At 47.3% G+C, this 26,015-nt stretch overlaps 1 protein-coding gene across 9 annotated transcripts in view; it reads right to left on the bottom strand.

The window, feature by feature from the left end:
* The window catches only part of ANKRD11 (ankyrin repeat domain 11), a 189,457-nt gene extending 165,237 nt beyond the window's left edge, over window positions 1-24,220 (bottom strand). For 6 of the 9 annotated variants that reach the window (XM_078063602.1, XM_078063609.1, XM_036119798.2 and 3 more), the window contains exon 1: window positions 23,860-24,219. The gene's annotated coding sequence lies outside the window, so the exon portion shown is untranslated. Of the gene's footprint in view, window positions 1-23,859 lie in introns of all 9 variants that reach the window. The other 3 variants (XM_078063608.1, XM_078063607.1, XM_078063606.1) reach the window with 2 other exon arrangements.
* Between the last annotated feature and the right edge of the window lie 1,795 nt (window positions 24,221-26,015).

Genomic DNA, 26,015 nt, shown 5'->3' with positions numbered 1-26,015 from the left:
TTGGTGGAACAGTAGGACTCAATCTTGGAGTCAGAGTTCGAGCCCAACACTGGGTGTAGTGATGACTCTAAAAAAATAAAATCTTAGGGGCACCTGGGTGGCTCCAACTCTTGGTTTCAGCTCAGGTCATGATGTTGGGGTCGTGAGATCGAGCCCCACGCTGGGCCCCACACTCAGTGCAGAGTCTGCTAGAGATTCTCTGTCTCTGCCGCCCACCCCTGTGCACTCACACTCTCTCTCAAATAAATAAATAAAAATTCTTAAAAAAAAAAAAATCTCGGGGCGCCTGGGTGGCTCAGTCGTTAAGCGTCTGCCTTCAGCTCAGGTCATGATCCCAGGGTCCTGGGATCGAGCCCCGCATCGGGCTCCCTGCTCAGCAGGAAGCCTGCTTCTCCCTCTCCCACTCCCCCTGCTTGTGTTCCTGCTCTCGCTGTGTCTCTCTCTGTCAAATAAATAAATAAAATCTTTAAATAAATAAATAAATAAATAAATAAAATCTCAAAAAAAAAATTCAAAACACCTTGTCTTCAACATGCCTAGAACTAATTCTTGCTTGTCACAACTCTTAACAACCCAGCCACAAGCAGGAGGTAGAATCAGAACTCTTAACTGGAAGACTGTTAATATCTCATGTTATTCTCAGTTTCTTGTTTATAGAACATCTAAAGTGATTTGCTTTGTAATGATAAAATGACTATTTACATGTTAACATGAGGAAGAAATACAGACCAAACCTGGCCAAACAGGGAGAGGTGTCTGGACCCTGATGGCCCACACCTGCCTCTGACCAGACCAGGCAAGCAGGCAGATCCTGACTCAGCAGGGCGTGGCTCTCCAAACAGAGCCACAGACGCTGAGACCTCCAGCTGCAGGGACCAGGCCGCCCAGAAAGACTCTCTCCCTGTTCTCACGCCTGACCAGGGGTAACTGGTTCTTCCAGAAAGAGGCTATAGCACCTTCTTCCTGCCAATGCCACTATGACCATGGCCACTCCACGCACAGGCAGGAGAGGGGACCGAAGTCGCCATCAGCCCCTCCCTTCCCCAAACCCACTTGTGCTTCCGGAAACTCCTCTGCCTTCAGACACAACAGTCCAAGAGATACCTTCCCCTTCGTCCAAACTCAAAAATAACCTTCAGCTGAGAGCTATCCAACTATCCAGCAGCTTTGCAGATGACTGACCTCACAGCACTCACATCATTACATGTTCCTTGTGGGCCAAAATGGCTTCCACCATCATATAGACGTGCAAATGCTACAATCATGACAAATTTTAATAACATTAATAACATTAACTGTTTTTTTTTTAAGATTTTATTTATTTATTCATGAGACAGAGAGAGAGAGAGAGGGGCAGAGGCAGAGGGGGAAGCAAGCTCCCTGCAGAGCAGGGAGCAAGATGCAGGACTCGATCCCAGGACCCTGGGATCATGACCTGAGCCAAAGGCAGACCCTTAACCGATTAAGGCACCCAGTCGCCCGATAACATTAACTGTTTAACCATTTATTTTTTTAGCCTTTCCTAGACAGAAATAGAGAAATCTCCGTAAAATACAATACCCAGGGGCGCCTGGGTGGCTCAGTTGGTTGGGCAACTGCCTTCGGCTCAGGTCATGATCCTGGCGTCCCAGGATCGAGTCCCACATCGGGCTCCCTGCTCAGCGGGGAGTCTGCTTCTCCCTCTGATCCTCCCCCTCTCATGCTCTCTGTCTCCCATTCTCTCTCTCAGATAAATAAATAAAATCTTAAAAAAAAAAAATACAATACCCACCGAACAACCAGTCGCTCAATGTATGAAACCTTTCAACCTATTCGGAAAGGATGACCAGTTTGACAATTCTTCAAAGGTCAAAACTGTACTGCTTTTGAGCCAAGGTCACTTTGAAACAGGTAGAACACAGAGTAGTTAAATGGTCTTTAAAAATAAATTGAAAGCACTCATACATCATCGGTGAGCATGAGCCAGCACAATCTCAACTGAAAGCAATCTGGCAAAATCAGAATTTTAAAGACCCATAACCCCTGACCTAGCAGTTCTAGGAATGTGACCACTAGACGATACTTGCACACGTGCACAAGGGCATTATCCTGTCACAGTGAGACACTGGGAAACAAGGACATGCCATCAGAACCGCAAGTGAAGTAAGCTATGGCACATTCATATCACCATGATGAACAACATGAAGCAGCTCTATGTGTATTCATACAAAACAGACTCCAAGAGTAAGTCCGCAAGAGCACACCCGTACCCCTGCGCAAACCACTTTACACACACTCACAGGCCTGCACCTGCAAGGACACCCAAGGTGTGCAGAAGCAGCTGCCCTCCAGGGTAGCGCTGGAAGGCTGGGGACCTGGAGCCAAAACTCCCCCAGGTCAGCCAACACAAAGACAATCACTATTTTCAATGGAAAAAGCAAACATAAAGATGATAGCAAAACAAAATTAAATTGTGTGAAGATAAGAAAATGTACAATTTTAGTTCTCACAACAGAATCAATCCATACATCACCACACAGTCTTAAAAGCTCTAAGTACAGAGACTTCTGTTTTCTCCTATTTGACCTGAAAATTCTGGCCAACCTCTATCAACTTAAGATTTTTACTATTCGAGTTACTTACATATTCTCTACAATAAAAGTGGGCCAGACCTAAGTCACCTAACATAGACATCTGTAAGTGTCCTTAATTCTTCATTTGGAGCCACCATCCTAGTGTCCGCTGCACTCACTGGAAAGCAGACATCAGAGCACACCCTCCCCCTCATCCCCACATCACGTCCTCCCTCTACTTCCCTAGGAATATGGCACTCTCAGAGACATCAGAAGATCTGGGGCACAGGCCAGACATGGTCCTGACTTCACATCTCTCTGCAGACCCATCTCACGTATGTGCACAGACTAGCACACAAGATCTGGCTGGCAATCTGTAAGGCACGGAGCTCGTCAGGCTTGGAGCTAGTTAAGGGTAAAACCGGAAAAATGGGTGGAAATCTACTTCATGAGCATCTATTAATGAAAATAAGTAGCTTAAGAAACAAAGTGAGAAAAAAGTTCTTTAGTCTTGCTTGGTCTCATCTATCATTAGAAGGACGCAGCTTTAGGATGCTAAACATACCCGAGCAAATGGATGCGATATGAAGCACATAAGCATCACCTGCAAAGTATTTCTCCTATAGTGTTTATACGAACATATGAAACATGGAAAAGGTGGGAAACTAGCATAGTGCACGTGTGCTAGCCCCCACACGGACTCAAGGGCTCGCACCCTCTCTCCTCCCCATCTACGTATCAGTGGAACAGTTACTCCAACAAAACCACAGAACCATCACAGGTAAGCAAACTAACAATTACTAGCATCATCTCATACCTAGTTCATATTTAAATGTACAAGTATCCCCATTTTTTAATTGAGGTATAATTGACATATAACCCGAAACATTTTTTTTTTTTTTAAGATTTTATTTATTTGAGAGAGAGAGACAGTAAGAGCAGGAACACAAGCAGAGGGAGTGGGAGAGGGAGAAGCAGGCCTCCCGCCGAGCAGGGAGCCCGATGCGGGGCTCGATCCCAGGATCCTGGGATCATGACCTGAGCCGAAGGCAGACGCTTAACGGCTGAGCCACCCAGGCCCCCCCCGAAACATTTTTTAAAAGCCATTTTGTTCCTTCCGTCCAAACCAGGATCCAAGCAAGGTTTCCTCATTGCATATGGTCATTAATACAGACACAGGTTAAACATTTGGTAAGAATACCTCATAGATGATGCTATCCGTATTAGTGATGACGAGTTGGATCACCTGGTTAATAAGGTAGGGACCACTAGGTCTTCCCACTTATAAAGAAACACATGACCTCTGCAACCAAGAAGTAATCTATAGGGTGATCCTTTGTCACTATATGAATACTCTGAACCAAAAATTTTACCTATGTAGGTAAAAATGTTTAATCTAACTTTAATCAAGGCTTTCAAACAAACTTCCAGTTTACAAGAAACACAGGACAAGAAACAAGTGAAACCACACAAGCAGGAAAAAGCCAGACAACTCAAGAATGCCCTCCTGTCTACAGATGACTGGTCTGGACTCATGAAGAAAAACAAAGCAAGGAGGGTTACTTGACATTAAAAACATGAAAGACAAGCATATGAATGGCAAGAACACACGTGTAGGTTAGCTAGGATCAGGGACCCAGTGGATTATACTGTATCAAATGCCTTCCTGGGTGTGACGTGGTGCTGCAGTATGAAGGAGGGGGCATTGCACAGAGAGGTCGATGAGGGCGACGTGTCCTGAGGTCGACGTCTTACTTTCAATTGTCAGACAACATGACACATGGGTATGTAAAGCAAACATAGCAAATGTTAACAAAGCCTGAATCGAGATGGTAGTTCACAGGTGATCACTGTACTCCCACTGCTTCTCCGTATTTCTGAAATGTTTCATACTAAAAGGCTGGGGACGGGAGAAAACACTCATCTGTTGCTCAAGTTTACTGAACTAGTAAGTGCTTACAAAACTGATTAATAAAAGTACTCTATAAACTAGGTATTAGATGATAGAAAATTATTGTTCATTCTGTTAAGTGTGACAAAGGTAATGTGATTGTGTAAGAAACTGGCCTAAATGAACTTTTTGCAGATCTATAGTTTGCTTAAAAATACTTCAAAGGGGCACCTGGGTGGCTCTGTTGGTTAAGCGTCTGCCTTCCACTCAGGTCATGATTCCAGGGTCCTGGGATTGAGCCCTGCATCAGGCTCCCTGTTCAGTGAGGAACCTGTTTCTCCCTCCACCCGCCCCCTGCTCATGCTCTTTCTCACTCTCTCTCTCTGGAATAAATAAGTAAAATCTTTTAAAAAATTAAAATACTTCAACAAAAGGGGCGCTTGGGTGGCTCAGTCAGTTAAGTGTCCCACTCTTGGTTTCAATTCAAATCATAACCTGAGAGGCGCCTGGGTGGCTCAATCGTTGAGTGTCTGCCTTTGGCTCAGGTCATGGTCCCGGGGTCCTGGGATCGAGCCCCACATCGGGTCCCTGCTCAGTGGGGAGCCTGCTTCTCCCTCTCCCACTCCCCCTGCCTGTGTTCCCTCTCTCGCTGTGTCTCTCTCTCTGTCAAATAAATAAATAAATAAATCTTTAAATAATAAAATACTTCAACAAAATAATGGGGTGCCTGGGTGGCTCAGTCGGAAAAGCATCTGCCTTCGGCTCAGGTCATGGTCCTGGGATTGAGCCCCACATCAGGCTCCCTGCTCAGTGGCGAGCCTGCTTCTCCCTCCCTCCGTCCCCCCACTATGGTGTCCCCCCCTTCTCTAATAAATAAATTTAAAAATCTTTTAAAAAATAACAAATAATAAAGCAAATACAGCAAAATACTAATGGTTAAGTCTAAATGATACATACAGAATGTTCATTTTACCATTCTGTCTACTTTTCTGTATTTTATAATAAAAAGTCAAAAACGAATGCTCCTTTAAAAAAATGTGTTACTGGTGCAGCTGCTGTGGAAAACACTTTGGCAGTTCCTCAAAAAGTTAAACATAGAATTACCATATGATCCAGCAATTCCACTTCTGGGTATATCCCCAAAAGAACTGAAAGCAGGAACTTGAACAGATATTTGTACACCCAAGTCCACGGCAGCATTATTCACAACGTTTAAGACATGGAAACAACCCAAGCATTCATCAACAGATACACAAAAGTGGTCCATACATCCAATGGAATACGCTTCAGCCTTAAAAAGGAAGAAAGTTCTGCTACGACATGGATGAACCTTGACAACATGATGCTGAGTGAAATAAGCCAGACACAAATGGACAAATACTGATGATTCCATTTACATCAAGTACCTAGAGTCATCAAATTCACACAAAGTAGAATGGTGGTTACCAAGAACTGGGAGAAGAGGTATGGGGAGTTATTATTTAATGGGGACAGAGTTTCCGTTTGGAGTGATAAATGGTTCTGGACATAGGGGTGATTATTACACAACAATGTGAATGTACTTAACATGCCAGTGAATTAGACACTGAAAGGTAGTTAAAAGGGTAAATTTTATGTTATTCATATTCTATCACAGTAAAAAAAAAAAAAAAAAAAAGATGGGAAAAGTTTATGAATACATAGATCAAGGTCACAACCCCCAACTCCACAGCAAACAGGACCTGGAGAAAGCTCCCGCCAAAAACGACCAGGTGTAGCTCTCCTTGGACACTGGGCTGTTACTAAAGACCTACCTCAGTACCAGTTTTTACTAACAAAAGAAATCCAAAGAGGCTTTTCACTTTTACAAAAGAGGGCAAAAAGCAAAAATAGAATTCAGCGTTGGTTTTGCAGCGAGCCATGATAGAGGCAGACCCCTAGATGCCAGAGGGGCCCCAGCCAACTCCTTCCCCAGGAACTACACTCAGAATCTCAGCATGCCTCCAGAGCTTCGAACTGCATCTTTGCACATTTGTGCTTTATCTCCATTTATTTTTTGTATCCATTAGCAAGAGGCATCCTGAGATATGAGAAAAGCCTACAGAGGTTTTTTTGGGTCTGGGAATGCTCAAAATTTTTTCCATACAAATTAATGGTAACTACTTCCTCACTTTACACCATTTCACCTTAGGAAAAGCTTCATAGGAGTGCTCTGCTTTGGGACAGGAGGGGAGACTTGTAGAAGGCAAAAATCAACACCATCATGTAAGAACTTTCCAAAATATTCCCCAAAAACCTGGCTAAGTATTACAGTATTTAAAATGAGGACCACCCTTGGGGCACCTGGGTGGCTCAGGAGGCTAAGCATCTGCCTTGGGCTCAGGTCATGATCCCGGGGTCCCGGGAGCAAGTCCCACATCAGGCTCCCTGATCAGCGGGGAGCCTGCTTCTCCCTCTCCCTCTGCCCCTCCCCCTGCTTGTGCTTGCTCTCAAATAATCTTAAAAAATATATATATGAGGATCACCCTTCTCGTAACTAGTTTATTTCTACCACATCTGAAGACACCTCTTTCATTAAATTGACTCACCTGATATCAAGTACTTAGCTTTGAGGAAGAAATATCAAAATCTTTTTTTTTTTTTAAGATTTTATTTACTTAGGGCGCCTGGGTGGCTCAGTCGTTAAGCGTCTGCCTTCGGCTCAGGTCATGATCCCAGGGTCCTGGGATCGAGTCCCACATCGGGCTCCCTGCTCGGCGGGAAGCCTGCTTCTCCCTCTCCCACTCCCCCTGCTTGTGTTCCTGCTCTCGCTCTCTCTCTCTCTGTCAAATAAATAAATAAAATCTTTAAAAAAAAAAAAAAAAAAAAAGATTTTATTTACTTGACAGAGAGCAAGCACAAGCAGTGGGAGCTGCAGGCAGAGGGAGAGGGACATGGTTAACTGTGCTTCATGGAAAAGAGCACACAGTAAAATAGTTTTACAATTATTAAATACGATACATACATTTTAAATGTTAAAAATTAGACCTCACATTTGTTTCTTGGTACGTATTCTTCTATATATCCAATTTATTATGGCTTCCAAAGAAAAACAAAAGAAAATTTTTTTAATGATTTAACATGGGGAGTGCACAGTAAGTTGGTTTTGAGTTTTACTTTTTTTTTTTTTTTTTAAGATTTATTTACTTCCTTGGAGGGGGGTAGGGACAGAGGGAGATAATCTTCAAGCTGACTCCCCGCTGAGCGCCAGGGCCTGACCGGGGCTGGATCCCACAACCCATTATATCATGACCTGAGCCGAAACCAGGAGTCGGATGCTCAACTGACTGAGCCACTCAAGCGCTCCAAGTTTTACTTTCTCAGGAACAGTTCCTAACTAGTCTTTGCCAGGACACGAAGGACCAGTGGGCGCAGCTCAGTGACCTGCTCAGCCAGCCTGGACTTGGACTGTGGGGAACAGCACACACGCAGGCCCTCAGGGCTGGCAGGCAGCAGCCAAGAAACACCCCCATGAGTCAAGCTGTGTGTCTATAACCAGGGTCCAACAAACAGGAGTGCACCTATGAACCATCACCCCAACAGGGAGAGACAAAAAGTAGAGCATAAGTAAAGCCAAGTTGTTGGGGTGTATTTTTCTTTTTTTTTCTTTTTAAGATTTTTTATTTATTTATTTGAGAGAGAGCACAAGCGGGGGCAGGGAGGCACAATGAGAGGGAGAAGCAGGCTCCCCGCTGAGCAGGGAGCCCGATGCGGGGCTCGATCCCAGGACCCTGGGATCATGACCCGAGCCGAAGGCAGATGCTTAACCGACTGAGCCACCCAGGCGCCCCTGGGGTGTATTTTTCTTTTGAAATCTCTCAAATCTATATAAAAATAAGACAACCTATTCCAAACATCTTAGTAGAGAAGAAAGACCCCTACACCATTAACCAACCTGACGTCTCCACCCCACCTGAAAACATTCTCCCTGGGCCCACCAAGTCAGCACGCAGTGTCCCAAAGAGGCCAGCTCTCAGGTCTCATGGACCGTCCCCAAGAAGCAACCTGGAGGTCTTTCTCACATAAGCAGTGTCCTCGTACCCTCACATCCTTGCTGGAGGCTCCTCCCTGGGCTTACGCTCTCTCCTCGCACCTGATGGCTGGTGGAGAACAGTTCCTAGCACACCTGGCACCGTCCACAACAGCCAGCAGCTTCTTCCAGGAAATTCCACATCAGGACTTCTCATCAACAGTCTCCGTGCTTAATGAAAACCCTTACTCCCATAACTCTCACATCAAAGAGCCACACCTCAACGAAAGGAAACCTTGATCATTCCCAAGTTTTCTGCAATGAGGTAGTACGGAAAACTAAATGTGCAAGAACTGAGCCATCCTACATAAACATACACGGGCCCTCACGTGAAATGACCCAAACCAGGTAAACATCCCACCTTTGACAACTGTATGGACAATGTATCGCCCGGCTCCCACAGTCCTTATGACTTCTGGGTATCAGGTAACTGACCTCAGGAGAGAGTAGAGTCACCACAACACGTATTACCAGGGAGGTCTGCCTCCTGAATAACACAAATGTGACTTAATAGAAAAAATATCTCACGGGGCGCCTGCGTGGCTCAGTCAGTTAAGCGTGTGCCTTTGGCCCAGGTCATGATCCCAGGGTGCTGGGACCAAGTCCCGCATCAGGCTCCCTGCAGCAAGGAGCCTGCTTCTCCCTCTACCCATCCCCCGTGCTCATGATCTCACTCTCTCATGCTCTAATAAATAAACCTTTAAAAATAAAGTAAAATTAAATTAAAATAAAAATAAAATAAAGTAGGGCACCTGGGTGGCTCAGTTGGTTAAGCAACCGCCTTCGGCTCAGGTCATGATCCTGGAGTCCCGGGATCGAGTCCCACATTGGGGTCCCTGATCAGCGGGGAGCCTGCTTCTCCCTCTGCCCCCTCCCCTACTCATGCTCACTCTTTCTCAAATAAATAAAATCTTAAAAAAAAGGGGGGGGGCATCTTGTTTAAAAAAGAAACAAAACAGGGCGCCTGGGTGGCTCAGTCGTTAAGCGTCTGCCTTCGGCTCAGGTCATGATCCCAGGGTCCTGGGATCGAGTCCCACATCAGGCTCCCTGCTCAGCTGGGAGTCTGCTTCTCCCTCTCCCACTCCCCCTGCTTGTGTTCCTGCTCTCGCTATGTCTCTCTCTGTCAAAAAAATAAATAAAATCTTTAAAAAAATAAAAATAAAATAAAATAAATAAAAAAGAAACAAAACAAAAAGTCGGGGCATGTGGGTGGCTCAGTTGGTGAAGCATTTGCCTTCAGCTCAGGTCATGATCCCAGCGTCCTGGAATCAGTTTCCACATTGGGCTCCCTGCTCAGCTGGGGGCCTGCATCTCCCTCTGCCTGCCGCTCCCCCTGCTCATGCTTTCTCTCTCTCCTTCAAATAAATAAAATCTTTTAAAAAAGAGAGAAAGAAAAAAGCTTTTCTCCTTGTGATGAGAACTCTTAGGACTTACTCTTAACACCTGTCCTATACAGTATACAGCAGTGTTTACTCTTGTCACCCTGTCGTACATCACATCCCTAGTCTTTATCTTCTGACTGGAAGCTTGGGCCTTTGACCACCTTCTTCCAGTCCCTCTCCCCTACTTTCTGCTTCTGGTAACCATAAACCTGATCTCTTTTTCTATGGGTTTGGTTTTTGTTTTTTTAGACTGCACATTTAAATGAGACTAAACAGTATTTATCTTACTCTGACTGACATTTCACTGAGCACAATGTCTTCAGGGTCCATCCATGTTGCCACAAATGGAAGATTTCCTCATCTGTTTTATGGCTGAATAATATTTCATTGTATATATACAATATACACCACAACTTCTTTATCCATTCACTTGCTGAGGGGACACTTACACTGTCTGCCCATCTTGGCTATTTAAATAATGCTGCAGTGCACGTAGGGTGCAGATATCTTTTCGAGTTAGTATTTTCATTTCCTTTGGATATATTCCTAGAAGTGGAATTGTTGGATCATATGGTAATTCTATTTTTATTTTTTGAGGATCCTCCATACTGTTTTCCATAATGGCTGTACCAATTTACATTCCCACCAGCAGTGCACAAGGGTTCCCTTTTCCCCCATCCATGCCAATATGTGTTATCTCTATGTTTTTCATTATGGCCATTTTAACAGGTGTGAGGTGGTATCTCATTGTTTTGATTTGCATTTCCCTGTTGTCTAGCGATGCTGAGCATCTTTTCATGTATCTGTGGCCTTTCATTGATCTTCTTTGGAGAAATGTCTATTCAGGTTCTTTGTCCATTTTTAAATTGCATTATTTGGGGTTGCTTTGTTTGCTTTTCTTTTAACTATTCAGTTGTATGAATTTTTTATATTTTTTTGGATATTAACCCCTCATCAAATACATGGTTTGCAAATATTTTCTCTCTCCATAAGGTGTCCTTTCATTGCGCTGATGGTTTCCTTTGCTGTGCACGAACTTCTTTATTAAAGAAAGCTCCATGGGCGCCTGGGTGGCTCAGATGGTTAAGCGTCTGCCTTCGGCTCAGGTCATGATCCCAGGGTCCTGGGATCGAGTTCCGCATCGGGCTCCCTGCTCCGCGGGAAGCCTGCTTCTCCCTCTGCCTCTCTCTCTCTCTCATGAATAAATAAATAAAATCTTTTAAAAAAAAAAAAGAAAGAAAGCTCCATGAGGGGCGCCTGGGTGGCTCAGTCGTTAAGCGTCTGCCTTCGGCTCAGGTCATGATCCCAGGGTCCTGGGATCGAACCCAGCATTGGGCTCCCTGCTCAGCGGGAAGCGTGCTTCTCCCTCTCCCACTCCCCCTGCTTGTGTTCCCTGTCTCGCTGTCTCTGTCAAATAAATAAAATCTTAAAAAAAAAAGAAAAAGCTCCATGAGACAAGAAGAGAGAACACAGTGATAACATGATGCTAACAATAAAACATTAACATAAACTCACTAACATCTGGAACAAACTTGATTCTCACATTTTACAGTCCAAAGAGTAATTTTTATTGCTTAATTATACTGTAACATTTGAGAAACAGCCCCATACAGGAAAGAAAACTTAAAATCACTCAGTTACACCAGGCACCTGAAATCACAGCCCTCAAAAGTATCCATGGACAAACAGTAACAAGCCAGCCTCAGCTAGGGTGAGCAACAGCCTTGACCACTGACTTTCCAGTCCCATCCCCCATCCCTGCTGTGACTGGCCCAGTCATCAAACACTGGCGTTTGGGACACCAGTAATCTATAAATCCAGACTGCACTGTTCTGTAGCTTCTAAATGCAAAGACAGAAAGACAGACAGAAGAGAAGAGGGAAGAGAAAAAAAGGAAAAAGAAGCAGTGGCCGGATTAGCTCTGTGACAGTGTAAACAACTATAGAAATAATGTCTCTCTATCAAAGCAGCAGCTGCCAACCAGAGAAACGGTAAAATGCAGTAGTGTTTCGGAGGGGCTGGTAACAAGGGGATTTAGCACTGTGGAGAGTTTAAGTAAAAGTCAACAGAAAAAAGTTAGTACACCACACACAGGCAGGCCATCCTTGGCCCTGAGGCAACTCCCTTTAAGAGCACCTGGCCCTGGGCACCTGCAAGGGTCAGGCTGTCCGAAACACTGACTTTTGCTCTCCATTTATTTCTGCGTCTGCAACTGAACTACGTTCAATTTAGAGTCCTGACAGAAACAGGGCAGCCAAGAGAGACAGCCTCCCAACAGAAGGCTGCCTGAGCCAGATGCCCGGAGTTTCACTACTGCCCCAACCGCAGACAGACACTAGGACAAAGCTCTTCTAGCCCAGCACATGGTAAATAGTGCTGTGATTGAGCAGGATGAAGGCTACGTTCTGCTAACTTGAAGTAACTCAGGAAAACTCTCACACCAGTAAATGTGCTTGGCACAGGTTTAACATAGTACATGCTTCTCACATGGAATAGATCTCCTCACAAGTATTATTCCTTTTTGCAGGCCATTAAGCCTGTTTTTTAAGTCCCTAACTTGAAATACTGATCTGTCATGCAAATATTGATCAGGTAGCTATTGATACGTGTGTTGATATATGTGTAAGATACAAAACAAACACAAGTCCAACATAAGTCTAACAAAGTACAGGGGCGCCTGGCTGACTCAAGTCAGTGGACATGTGACTCCTGATCTTGGAGTTGTAACCCCGTTAATGTTATGGTACAGGGTTGTAACCCCTGTACACCATTTTGGGTGTAAAGATTACCTAAAAAATAAAAGAAAATCGGGGTGCCCGGGAGGCTCAGTCGGTTAAGCGTCTGACTTCAGCGCAGGTCATAATCTCAGTGTCCTGGGATGGAGCCCAGCATCAGGCTCTGCACTCAGCACGGAGACTGCTTCTCCCTCTCCCTCCCCACTTCTGCCCCTCCCCATGCTCCTGCTTTCTTTCTCTCAAATAATAAAACCTTTGGGGCACCTGGGTGGCTCAGCCATTAAGCATCTGCCTTCAGCTTAGGTCATGGTCCCAGGGTCCTGGGATCGAGCCCTGCACCGGGCTCCCTGCTCAGCGGGAAGCCTGCTTCTCCTTCTCCCCACTCCCCCTGCTTGTGTTCCTGCTCTTGCTACTTCTCTGTCAAATAAATAAATAAAGTCTTTAAAAATAATAATAATAATAAAACCTTTAAAAAAATAAAAAAAAACAGGGGTGCCTGGGTGGCTCAGTCGTTAAGTGTCTGCCTTAGGCTCAGGTCACGATCCCAGGGTCCTGGGATCGAGCCCCACATCGGGCTCCCTGCTTGGGGCGGGGGGGGGGGGTCTGCTTCTCCCTCTCCCTCTGCTGCTCCCCCTGCTTGTGTTCCCTCTCTTGCTGTGTCTCTCTCTGTCAAATAAAATCTTTTAAAAATAATCATAATAAAATAAAATCTTTAAAAAAAAAAGTCTAGGGGCGCCTGGGTGGCTCAGTCGTTAAGCGTCTGCCTTCGGATCAGGTCATGATTCCAGGTCCTGGGATCGAGCCCCACATCGGGCTCCCTGCTCAGCGGGAAGCCTGCTTCTCCCTCTCCCACTCCCCCTGCTTGTGTTCCCTCTCTCGCTGTGTCTCTCTCTGTCAAATAAATAAATAAAATCTTAAAAAAAAAAAAAAAAAGTCTAACAAAGTATTTGGGCAAACAACAAGATAGCAAATACCTTCCTTCCATGCTGCTTGCACCAGTAGCTTCAGCAGGCTATTTCTCCAGCCCCCAAATCTCTAGCCCCTCCTATACGAACCCAAAACTATTATCCTTGGCCTGCAGTTTATACTGTCTTGACCAGACTCTGTCTTGGACATGAGAAGCCCGGGCTCCTGGCCCCTGCCCGTCAGACTGCACCATGAGAAGAGGAGCATGTGGGTTCGTCACAGGTGCACAGGGCCCGCTGCATCCAGGGGGGCATGCTGCAGGTACGAGACCACGCCCAAGCCCCCCTCCTGCCTCTCTTCCATCACCTCTGCTGTCCCTTCACAAGACTGCCCATCACTTGTTTGCCCCATTCCATCCACTCTGAATCAACTCACCTCTCCTCTCCCAACATTTCTATACAAACACCACTGCTAAGTCTTCACACGGTGCTTGCACAGCCCACTGGAAGAGCCCCCTCCCTATTTCAAGGCTCTCCAGATCCTCCTAGGAGTGTCGTGGACCATACCAGCCCTCTCTGACGCCAGAACCTCCTCCTCCCGCCCAGGAGGCTGCCCTGCACCGACAGGCCTTCCCCCAGCCTCTGTTCCCTGCACTTCACTCCCCTGTGACTTTTCTGAGACGGGCATTTCTGCTACTTATTTGAATTCAAGTTTTATTACTACAACAAATTTTAAACCCCATCATCCATTTCTAACTAGCTGTTTTACATTCTTCCCTGGAAAATGGTGTTCCTACTTTCTACAATAGTGTCTGTGGTGAGAATTCTTTTAAACCTGAAGTGGAGGGCAGTGGGGTGAAGGGCAAACAAGACACAAGGGTGACCTGGCATTCACCTGCCTCCAAGAGTGGCAGCCCACTCCTAGACACCATCCTTCCTTGTGTCGTGACTTCCCAACACAGAAAGAGCACGGCAAAGCCCTCTCCCAGAGCCACTCTGACCTCCATCAGGCTGGTCCACCACCTTCAAACTCAGACACACCACCTCCTGCCACAGGTCATGGAACGCCTCCTCCTCAGCAGGCCCAGTCTTACACAACTGGAGTCCAGTCCGTTTTCCCAGCTTTATCTGCTACTATTTTTTTCAAGGGTTACATGTTCAAACAGGTCTACTGACATTCCCACATTACAGCCTATCTCCCAGTGCTTCCCACAGTCTCTGACGGCCTCACCCTGCTTCCTGCACACTGATATCTCACCGATTCTTAAATAACACTTCCTTCATGACATCTCCCAGACTTCAGAGCCAGACATGCTTTCTCTCCCCTGTACTCCTACCTCGTGTCACAGCCCCCCCACCCAGTGCCTCTCTTCCTCCCCAACCTCGGGCAGGGCCATGTCTCAGTCCTCCTTGCACATCGCACCACACAGCCTGGCAGCAATGAATAACAGCAACTAAATGAGCGTAACGTGGGAAAGGCTAGGTTCATCTAGTCTTGGGAGTCCCCTCCATAAACCGGGTAATTCACTCCAGTTGCAAAAAAGATACAAGACTGTTCTCCCACTATACAGCAGTCCACATTTGGAAAAGTAGTCTCATAAACCAGAAGTCAGCTGTACAGTGTGCTTTGTAACTGTGCCAAATGGGTGAATGGTTACAAAGACATAAAAACAAAGACTGTACTTTTCAAAACTGCTAAGGTCATGAAAAACAAGGAAAGACCTGAGAAACTATTACAGACAGGAAGAGACTAAAGAGACATAACTAAATGTAATGTGGGATCCTGGACCTCAGAGGAAGAATGGGTGAAATCCAAATGAAGTCTGGGGTTGGTTGGTTTGTTTGTTTTTAAGATTTTATTTATTTGACAGAGACTCAACGAGAGAGGGAACAGAAGCAGGAGGAGTGGGAGAGGGAGAAGCAGGCTTCCCGTAGAGCAGGGAGTCCGATGCGGGGCTCGATCCCAGGACCCCGGGGATGATGACCTGAGCTGAAGGCAGATGCTTAACGACTGAGCCACCCAGGTGCCCCAAGTCTGGGGTTTAATTAATAGTAATGTACAGGGGCATTTGGATGGCTGAGTCAGTTGGGCATCTGCCTTCAGCTCAAGTCATGGTCTCAGGATCCTGGGATGGAGCCTTGAGTCTTCGAGCTCCATGCTCAGTGGGGAGTCTGCATCTCCCTTTCCCTCTGCGGCCCCACTCGTGCTCGCTCACTCTCTCTCTAATAAATAAATAAAATCTTCAAAACAAAAATAGTAATGTACCAATGTTGATTTCTTGGCTTTGACAACCTCAGCAGTGTTATGTGAGATGTCACCATTCAAGAGCCTGGATAAAGGGTAGAATGGAACTCCTCCCATTCCCAATTCTACTACTGTGTGCACTACTTCTGTATATGTAAAATTATTCCAAAATAAAAATTAAAAAAAAAAAAAGCAAAACCTCGTGCAGAACAGGTATTCCCACCTCACTCACTAAATCCCCACCGATGCCAGACTACACTGGCTGGGGCTGACGGCAGAGTGTCTCTAAAGCCAGCACGGTCCTGGCGAGCCGAACAAAGCACCAGAGCGGCTGCACAAGAGCCGGATCCAGGCTCATCTGTTATGACCGCATCCATGGGGAACCTAGTGTGGCCGCCGAACACTGCTCCCAAAGTGTCCCTATTCTAATCCCTGGAACTTGTGGGTATTTTAGGTCACACGGCAAAGGGGAATTAAGGTTGCAGATGGAATTAAGGTCTAATCAGCAGACAGGGAGCACAGCCTGGATTATCCAGGTGGGCCCAATGTAATCACAAGGGTCCTCAAAAGTGGAAGAGGGAGGCAGAAGAGAGAGTAGAATGGAGAGGTCACATTGGAAGGTCAGAGAGAGGCAACACTGCTGGCTTTAAGGATGGAGAAAGGGGTCATAGGCCCAAGAATGTGAACAGCCCCTAAAAGATGAAAGAGGCAAGGAAAGAGTCTCCCCCCTGGAGCCCGGAGGAGGAACCAGCCCTGCCGACACCCTGATTGTAGCCCAGGGAGATTCACGTCAGGCTTCTAATCAACAGAACTGTTAAGATAATCAGGGTGTATTGTTTGAAACCACTAAGTCTGTGGTCATTTGTTACAACAGCTATAGAAAGTGAGCAGTGGCACCAGTGAAACACACACACACGAGCATGTCTCCAAATTCTGAGTGCACGCGTCTTCCTTCGGCCCTCACAGCCTCCTGGGTCACCTCTCCAACACAGCACACCCTCTATCGCCTTCTGCCCCCCAGCCCCCTTGAGCCAACACACTTGGGGGCTTCAGAGAAAACTATCAAGGAAAGGAAAAGGGGATGCTACGGGTTAAATTCTAGAACAAAGATGTTCTCCCCAACCTCCTAACACTTCACTGTACCATTAGTCTTTACTTCAAGGTCCTTTTTCAAAACATTAAAATTGCTCCACCACAGTCATCTTCGACACGTCAGTCATCCGATGAGAAGCCAAGTTTAGCAGAATCCGATCTAACCACCTCACTGAGGAGAAACAAAGTTCCCACATAAATCCCATTAAGGTTGCATCTGCCGAAAATCAAACTGAGTAAAAGCACGGATCACTTTTCTAAGCTTCATATTAAAAGACAAAGGACACAATTCAAAGATTACCTTTCTCAAGTGTTGGAGAAAAATGTTCCTACAAGAAAAAGTTTTGAGTGTTAGCATATTTAATATACTAATCTCTAAACTAAAAAACTTCAAATCTCCGATGAATTACTCTCAAAGTAATGGAAATACCTATGAAGGTAATCCAAATCCTCTACCTCTAGCAAAGAATTCACAAGCTCTAAACAGTCCTTGAAATCCGAACCACCTGAGGGGCGGGGGAGCACTTAGGACACTGCAGGTTCTTGGCAGTTCCAGACCCCATAAGGCTGGGCTTGCTTTTTTATAATCCAAAAGATGAGTCTGTTTGTTTGTTTTTAAGTGTTCTGCACAATCTTTAACTAGCCAGGAGTTTTTGTAATTAAAAAAAAAAAATTCCTTCGGGCGCCTGGGTGACTCAGTCGTTAAGCGTCTGCCTTCGGCTCAGGTCGTGATCCCAGGGTCCTGGGATCGAGTCCCGCATCGGGCTCCCTGCTCGGCGGGAAGCCCGCTTCTCCCTCTCCCACTCCCCCTGCTTGTGTTCCCTCTCTCGCTGTGTCTCTCTCTGTCAAATAAATAAATAAAGTCTTAAAAAAAAAAATTCCTTCAAGAGTGTTGCTTTGGGTTTTTGTTTTTTTGTTGTTTTTTATTTTTACTTCCTGTTTTACAGGATGTAAAACCACATTTAGAAACGTGGTACATGCCAGCAAGGCTCACCGCTCGAGTATTAAGGTTCTTCACTGCTTCTCTCACCTTCTCTATTTTGGATAAGTTTACACAGTATAGCCATAATGATTTCAAGCTGACATCATCACCCAGAATTAAGTGAAAGTCTTCTTACTTTGCTAGGTATGAATGCAGTGGAAAATAAAACAATCACAACTCTGGCCAAAACCTTAAGAACCAAGCACCCTATGCAACCTCTCAGAACTCAGAAATGTTCACTATTCCAGGACATTTGCACTCTGGCTCTGGCGCCTGCCATCAGGAGAAGGGGAGGGAGGGGCACTTTCTATTAACGCCCTGAGAAAAGAACTCTAGTGGCTACATCTTAGACGAAAACTAACTTCCGATATCACAAAGTTATTAAGCATTTACAAGTTAAATTTCAATTCCAGCCATTCTAAAAGGTCCCATTTTAGGGCGCCTGGGTGGCTCAGTCGTTGAGCGTCTGCCTTCGGCTCAGGTCATGATCCCAAGTTCCTGGGATCAAGTCCCCCATCAGGCTCCCTGCTCAGCAGGAAGCCTGCTTCCCCCTCTACCACTCCCCCTGCTTGTGTTCCCTCTCTCACTGTCTCTCTGTCAAATAAAGTCTTTAAAAAAATAAAAAATAAAAGGTCCCATTTTACAGAGTTAAACAAGTAACTGGAAGACAGAGGGTTTTCATGAATTTTATTTAAATTTGACAAAAAATTCTGATCTAAGTGATCAAAAAATGTTTTATGTTGAGAAAAGGCCAACATTTTTATATAGTGAACCGATGCACACTGGTCTCTACAAGTGGAAAAAAGAGAACCTACAGATTTTCAGGATAATAAATAATTCACTGCACAGATGCCAAGGGCAGAGCGGGCAACCTGGGTCTTGCCCTCAGCCAGCCGGTAAGGACACTGTAACTCCCACAACCACCTCAACCTAGGCTGGGGGTGGGAGTGCTCAACGAGCCTCGGCCCAGCGACAGAATTTCCAGTCCTTTCAGCCCCTGAAAACTTCAGCTGTATTAATGGGAAAGACTTATTTTATTTTCACACTGAAAACCCACTTAACTCTTCAGTCACTAAACCAGCTTCAAAACTGTGGGATTTCTTAAGTTTTAGAATGGTGCCTCTAAATATTTTCAACCACAACCAATTCCCCTCACCCAGCCCTTACTACCTAAAACATTAAAACCACAAATTCAACCCTGTTATCCAAACCAAAAACTCAAGTCTCTATCACCCAAATTATACCCATAGTCTTTTCAAAAGCAACCTTTTTGCCAATTACATAATATTACAAAACATAAGGGGGGGGAAATAACACACAACTCCATTTTGGTGTATTTCCCTCCAGAGAGATCACTTTTTTCTTCATTAAAATGCTAAAACTGGGGGCACCTGGGTGGCTCAGTCGGTTAAGCAGCTGACTCTTGATTTCAGCTCAGGTCGTGATCTCAGGGTGATGAGATCCAGCCCCTCTTCGAGCTCCGTGTTCAGCAGGGAGTCTGCTTGAGATTCTTTCCCTCTCCCTCTGCCCCCTCCTCGCACTTGCGGTCGGTCTCTCTCTCTCTCTCTCTCAAAATAAAATCTTTTTTAAAAAATGCTTTAAAACTGAGGTCAGAGGGATATTAAGGGGCCACCTCCATTATGGAGAATTTATATTTTAACAGAAGCTATGGTCTCAAAGCTCCGGTACTTTCTTATTACAATAGCTTGGGAGGTTTAAAAAAAAAAAAAGGTAAGATAAAATGCTCAAACTTTCCAAATACACCACTATCACACTAAACCACTGCTTATGTTACAAGGGGCCAGAAGGTGCTCAAAGTTCTAAACGAAATACCGCAGCAGCAAACTACACTCAGTAAGCCTTCATCCTGGCCCCCAAAAGCAGCGGCCCTACCAAAATTGCTTCCAGAAGGCTCTCTTTTTCCTTCCCACAAAGACAACTTTCCCGTTAATTATTTTCCTTTATCTGTTGTCCTGTGCCAATTGTAAAAGCCATGTCCCACACCTTTACCTCAATTGTAAAGGAAAACTTATAATGAGAACAAATGGGAAAGTGGCTGAAATCACATAGCATTATTCCTAGTCAATCAAATAAATCAAAGTTCATGATCCCAAGTTTCTCCTAACAAAATTATTCAAATACTTCTGTATACAGTCTTTAAACAATTCAACAACTATTTATTGAGCCAATTCCATGACTAATGTCATACCCTAGACTGGGCCCTGAGTGATCGGAGACCATCCTTATTGTCATTAAGCATCCAGCCCTTCTTTCACAAGGACAGACCAAAACCATCTGTTAGACACTTGATCAGATGTGTTAAGTTCCGGTGGCCCTAACAAGGTGGGGTGGCATATATTCCTTGGGAATGATGATTAAGAAGGCTAAGAGGAAGCATTATTTAACTAAGACACAAAGGCTGAGTGGGAGTTACCTTGTAGATGTGGAGGGGGGAGGATTTGCAGGGGAGGCAGTGATGGACATGCAGCAGGACCCTGGCCCAGAGTATCAGCATGTGTCGAGGCCATGAGAGAATAAAGCACATGTCCCAATCTAGGAAATGGAAGGCCAAGGTAGCCAGAGCATCAGGAGTTAAGGCAAGAGTGACAGGGGATCACAGAGCGGGCTTGGGGGGCGGGGGGGATATCATACAATCAGATCAGGGTTAGGTTGTTAATAATCACTTGAGACCTTACCATATAAAGAACATCTGCAGCTCTACTATATATATAAAACACTATTTAAAGAGAGTATTAAATGGGAAGGAGGAGCAGAATTAAGCACAGAAGAATAACAAAAAAAGACACAGAAACACATAAATCAGTCTGACTCAGCTTAAAAGATACCATGAATAAGATCCATCAAACAGAAAAAGAGTCACTTCTTAATAGAAATGTCTTCATCAGAATTAACAAAGTAGTCGTTAACGTGGATCATCTCCTAAGCCTTTTAGGCTTTCTATGCTGATTAGCTCTAACTGCCTGAGTTCCAGGAGCTGAGGATTGACACCCTCTTTCATATAGCTTTAAGGTAAAACTAGAAAAGTTGACTTGCACAAAAGTTTTATCTGAAATACAATTAAGAGAACACATACTGAAAAATTTCAAGACAATAACTTTTAGTTATCTGAATTCATCCAGTTTTTTTAGGAAGTTTATGGAACAGGCCAAGCTCAACCCCCTCAAGGCAGTGACTAAAGAGCAGTCATAAACTGACACAGCTTGCAGTCAGACAAGCAATGCATCCTCATTTTCACCTATTAACTAGCAAATATCTTGCTATTAAAGAAAGTTCATCCATTACACTTACCACGTGAGGGATGAAGGGACTTACACAGGGTAATGGACAGATCAAAACACTTATTTTGGCAACAAATGCAGATTATGCTCTGAACCAGCATTTACTGACACTATCTAATTATGTTATTTAATTGATAATGGGCTCATTGCCCATATGCAAAATAGCCACATATTGGATAAAACATAACCCTACTATGTTAAATATACTTAAAAACCCAAGGCACACAAAGCTTCTTGAAAAATATTCTCAAACACAATAGCATGGTTTCTTTAACTCTCTGTTGAAAGCTCTACTGTCACTGTACCAACACTGTAATTACAGCTAACATGACAGCCACTAGTCATAAGCAGCCCATCTGGTTTCGAGAGATGAAAGGCGCTGCCAGTGCGATGTGATTAGCATGGCTGGTCCACAGCGGGTCTAGAGAAGAACATCCCACAGGGCGATGCAAGTAAGGAAGCGGACACAAAGTCAGAACTGAAAATGAGGAACTCAAGACTATGGGACACCTTTAAACACAAACTTCTGGTAAATTTTATCTATATTTTGCCACAATTAAAAATATTCAGAATTTAAAAACCTCTGAAAGTTTCAAATTTGGATCAAATTTAGCAATATTTTGGGGCAGCTTTTTAACTAACTCAAGAGGCGTGCACAAAGAACACAGAAAAATGTCATAGTTACTTGGTCTTTGTTTCCTCCCATCCCATTCAGGAGGGCCAGCCTATCAAATGAGATCCTGCTCCTCAGCACAAAACTACAGAAAGAGAGAACAACAGCTGAATGGAGGGTGGGGGAGGAAACACCAAGATAGGGATCCAATTCAAGGGTCACAATCAAAGTTGAGCAAGATGTTTTTCCTTTTTCTTTTTTTAACTACAGTTTCAAAGTAATATCACAGTACTTGTGCAATCAGTCCCAAAAGACACAAAACAGAACTAGTCTTCCAGGACAGCAACATTTAGTTAGAGAAATCAAGGTCCCAAAGGCATCAAATAAACAGTCTCAGGGTCTCTGATTTAGAACTATTCAAGTTATGCCATTGACTGGGTTTGCACAAACCAAAAATAGCAACTGTGTCAATGGCACTTTTTCCACCAGCAATACCATGTTACATCGTTTTTGCTGAATGCCTCTCATCAATCCCCCATACATACCGAAATATTCTAAGTTTTGCAATTCAACAACTGTGCACACTTTCACTCCTCAGTTGAAATGGGATGTTAAGGATACTGCTTAGATCTCTTTAAAAACTCTCACCTTACAAGAAAGCCTGAAACTTAATTTACTACCGGGAAATGTGCAAAACCATCCTATTCTTGCAAAGGAATATAAAACTTTCTATAACCTGTAGGAATCACGAAACCTAGGCATGATGCATCTTAACTGCTGGAGAGAAAATGGTTTTCAAAGCACAGGGCCCTCTTAGGCCGGCTTAATCTCCCAAAGCCTCTTCCAAAAACCTTGGAAGCTGAGATACAAGACTGGCTTTCCAAAAGAATGAGAGAAGCAGAAAACCTTGATGGGGCACCAGCAAAAGAGCAGACCTCAAGAAAAACTAAGACTTCTCCACCCCCCAAACAGCAAAGACACAAGATTTCACAGCACAATCCCTCTTTGAGAGGGTACTGAATCCGTGTGGCAAGGCCAACCCTACACACACACACACACACACACACACACTCACTCTCTCACACTCGCAGCTACCGCCCTGCCAGGGGATGATGAAATGAGGAACGGAAATTAACATTTCAGGCAACGTCTCACATTGTTCCTTGAGGCCAAGGACTGCTGTTGCAGCCGCCGCCACCACCGCTTCCCTCCCACCCGCCCCCCAGGCCCGCCTACCCTCCCCCCGAGACGACACCCCCGCGCCGCTGCCCCGCATTCCTGCCCCTCCGCGGGCCTACGCGCGCCGCCTGCACCCCCGGCGCCCCCACTCTCCCTCACGACTCCGGTTCGCCCGCCCCCTCCGGCTCGGAGCCCGAGAGCCGCCTGCTCCCATTTCAAAACAGTGATAATAATAGGGACGCTGGGAATAACAACTACAACCGACACCGCGAAGGCACCCCTCCCTCGGGTCAGAGGTCGGCGCACCCGCTCCCCAGGTGCCCGGGGCCCCCGCCGCGCTCTCACGGCTGCCCGGAGCCCCCAACTCCAAGCCCACCCTCAACCCCTCACGGCTGCCCCGGGCCCCCCGGGCCCACCTGGAGCCCCTGTCGGCCCCTCACGGCTGCCCTGAGGCCACGCAGGCCCACCCGGAGCCCCCGGAGCCCCTCACGGCTGTCTGGGCCCCCAGGCCCACCGGAGCCCCCAGTCAGTCCCTTCGCGGCTGCCCCTGGCCCCGCAGGCCCACCCAGAGCCCCACCCGAAGCCCCTCGCGGCTGCCCCTGACCCCCCAGGCCCACCCGGAGCACTTCACGGCGGCCCCGGGCCCCCCAGACCCCCCAGGAGCCCCCGTAGCCCCCTCAAGGCTGCCCGGGCCTTCCAGGCCGACCCGGAGCCCCCCGTCGGGCCCTCACGGCTGCCCTGGGCCCCCCAGGAGCCCGCGTCAGCCTCGCACGGCTGCCCGGGCCCCCCGGAGCCCCATGTCGGCCCCTCAGGCCCCTGGGCCCACCGGCGCCCGTCGTGCTGCTCCGCCCGGAGGGGAGGCCTGCAGGCCGCAAGGCGGCCCCCACGCCCCGGCGCCCGCCCCGGCCCCCCGCCCCGGCCCGCGACGGCTCTCACCGGCTCCCGGCTGCACGGCTCCGCGGGCTCAGCGGCGGCGCGCGGGCGAGGCCATGCAGCCCCGGCCCGTCTCCCGGCCCGAGCGGGAAGGCGGCGGTGGCGGCGGCGGAGGCGGGCTCCGAGCGCCGGCGAAGCGGCGAGGCCGGCGGGAGGCGAGCCCGCCCCTCGGGCGCGGCCAGGCTCGGGCGGCGCCGCGGCGGCGCGGGCGCTCACTGAGGGGACGTCGGGCCGCGCGCTCGGCGGCGGCGCCTCCCCGCCTGGGGCCCTCGCTCCATCGCGCTCCGGCTCGGCGGCCTCTGGCTCCGGGACCCGGCGGCGGCTGCGGCGGGCGCCGGCCGCATGAGACGCCGCCGCCCATTGGCCCGCCGTATCCGCCTCCGCCATTGGCCCGCTGCGGCCGGGCACAGGGCTGCGCACGTCACGGCGTCGGGGAGGAAGTGCGCCGGCGGGGGTGAAGGGGCGGTGGCGAGAGGGACAGCTGCGGTGACAGGCCTGGGGCGGGACTAGAAGGACGTCCCGGAACGGATTGGCCTAGGTCGTGCGTCCGGGCGCACGGCACGCTAGGGTAACGAGCAGCTGGATTGGCTGCTTGCGTCGCGGGGGGGCGGGTCTTTTGCTCTCAGACGTGACGATTGGTCTTTCCAAATGCCGGAAGCGACGAGGGAGGCGATCGAAAGCCAGGGTCTGGCGTCCCCTGAGCTGGAAGGCGAGGTGTCGGCCGTATGGCCGCATCGCCCACGCCGGGGTCCCGGAGCCCGGTCCCCAGAGCTAGGCCGCCGCCCGCCGCCCGCCGCCCGCGCCCGCCTAGAGCCGGCCTGAGGAGGACCGGCGGCGCGCCCTCGTGCGGGCGGACCGCGGCCGGGGCGCCGCGGGCGGAGCGTCTTCGCGCTCGCGCACCCTCCGTTCGTTGCGGGGAGCGCGGGCAGCGTGCGCAGCCCGTGTCAGCGGGGCCCGCACCGGAGCAGGCAGCCTTCCGGCCTCGCCCGGGCAGCCAGACTTGCCGGTCACCTCCCTGGGTGAGCGGGGCACCGGATGGTGCAGCCAGCCCGTGGAGTGATGACCCGAGGGCCCCCGGATCCACCTTACGGGGCTGCCTGTAAAATGGATAAAATGCAGGCTCCAGACCCCACACTCACCGGCGTCAATCTACACGGCAGGGAATGAGGCATCAGCATTTCCTGTTTGGGTCCCTGACAGTACTCCTCCTCGGGAAAATTTGAAAAACACTGACCTTAGCCAATCCAATAGTCCTGGCAGGGAATTTGCCTTGGAAACAGTCTGACGAGGTAAAAGCAAAGATGTTTAACAAAAACAGAACCTGTAAGTAAAAACTACGGTAGAGAAAAGAAATGCAGAGTAGAGGGAAGAATTAAGCCATTTGACGCATCCATTAAGAAATGTTCATTGCTATGAGCCAAACCCTAGGGTCAAGCGCCGGGAATTCGGTGGGAAGCGAGCAGGTCTGCTCTGCCAACATGGGACTCAGCATCAGGAACACGCATGTTTATCAAACAGCCGCACAAGGCCCTGATTACAAGCTGTTGATAAGCACTTTGAAAGAGATGAGTAAGGAGTTAGGAAAGAATATTGAGTAAAAACCAGGTCTAGTCTGGAGAGCGGCTTGCAAAAGATTTCCATAAGGTATTACACTTGAGCTGCTGTCAGAAGGTTAAGGAACAGGTGAATAAGATGTGGGGAGAATATTCTAGGTTTGCTCTCCAATAAGATAGCTTCTAGCCACATACGACTGGTAAGCACTGGAATGTGGCGAGTCCAAAATGATATGTGTTGTGAATATAAAATACCAGATTTCAAAGACTTAGCATGAAGAAGAAAATGTGAAATATCTCATAAGTACATTTTTTTGTATTTATTACACATGGATCGTATTTTGGTTTAATGGCATTAAATAAAATATACCGTGGGAACTAATTTTATCTCATTTTCTGATTATTGCTAGTAGGAAATTTTTTTTCAGATTTTATTTACTTACTTGAGAGGGAGAGAGCACGAGTGGGGAGGGCAGTGGGAGAGGGAGAAGCAGGCTCCCCGCTGAGCAGGAAGCAGGAAGCCGGCGCAGGACTCCATCCCAGGACGCTGAGATCAGGACCCGAGCTGAAGGCAGACCCTTAACCGACAGAGCCACCCAGGCGCCC

This window comes from Halichoerus grypus, chromosome 15 (genome assembly GCF_964656455.1).
Source record: "Halichoerus grypus chromosome 15, mHalGry1.hap1.1, whole genome shotgun sequence".
NCBI classification, from domain to species: Eukaryota; Metazoa; Chordata; class Mammalia; order Carnivora; family Phocidae; genus Halichoerus; species Halichoerus grypus.
Note: the sequence above shows the minus strand (reverse complement) of the source record. Positions and strands in the feature narration are given on the sequence as shown.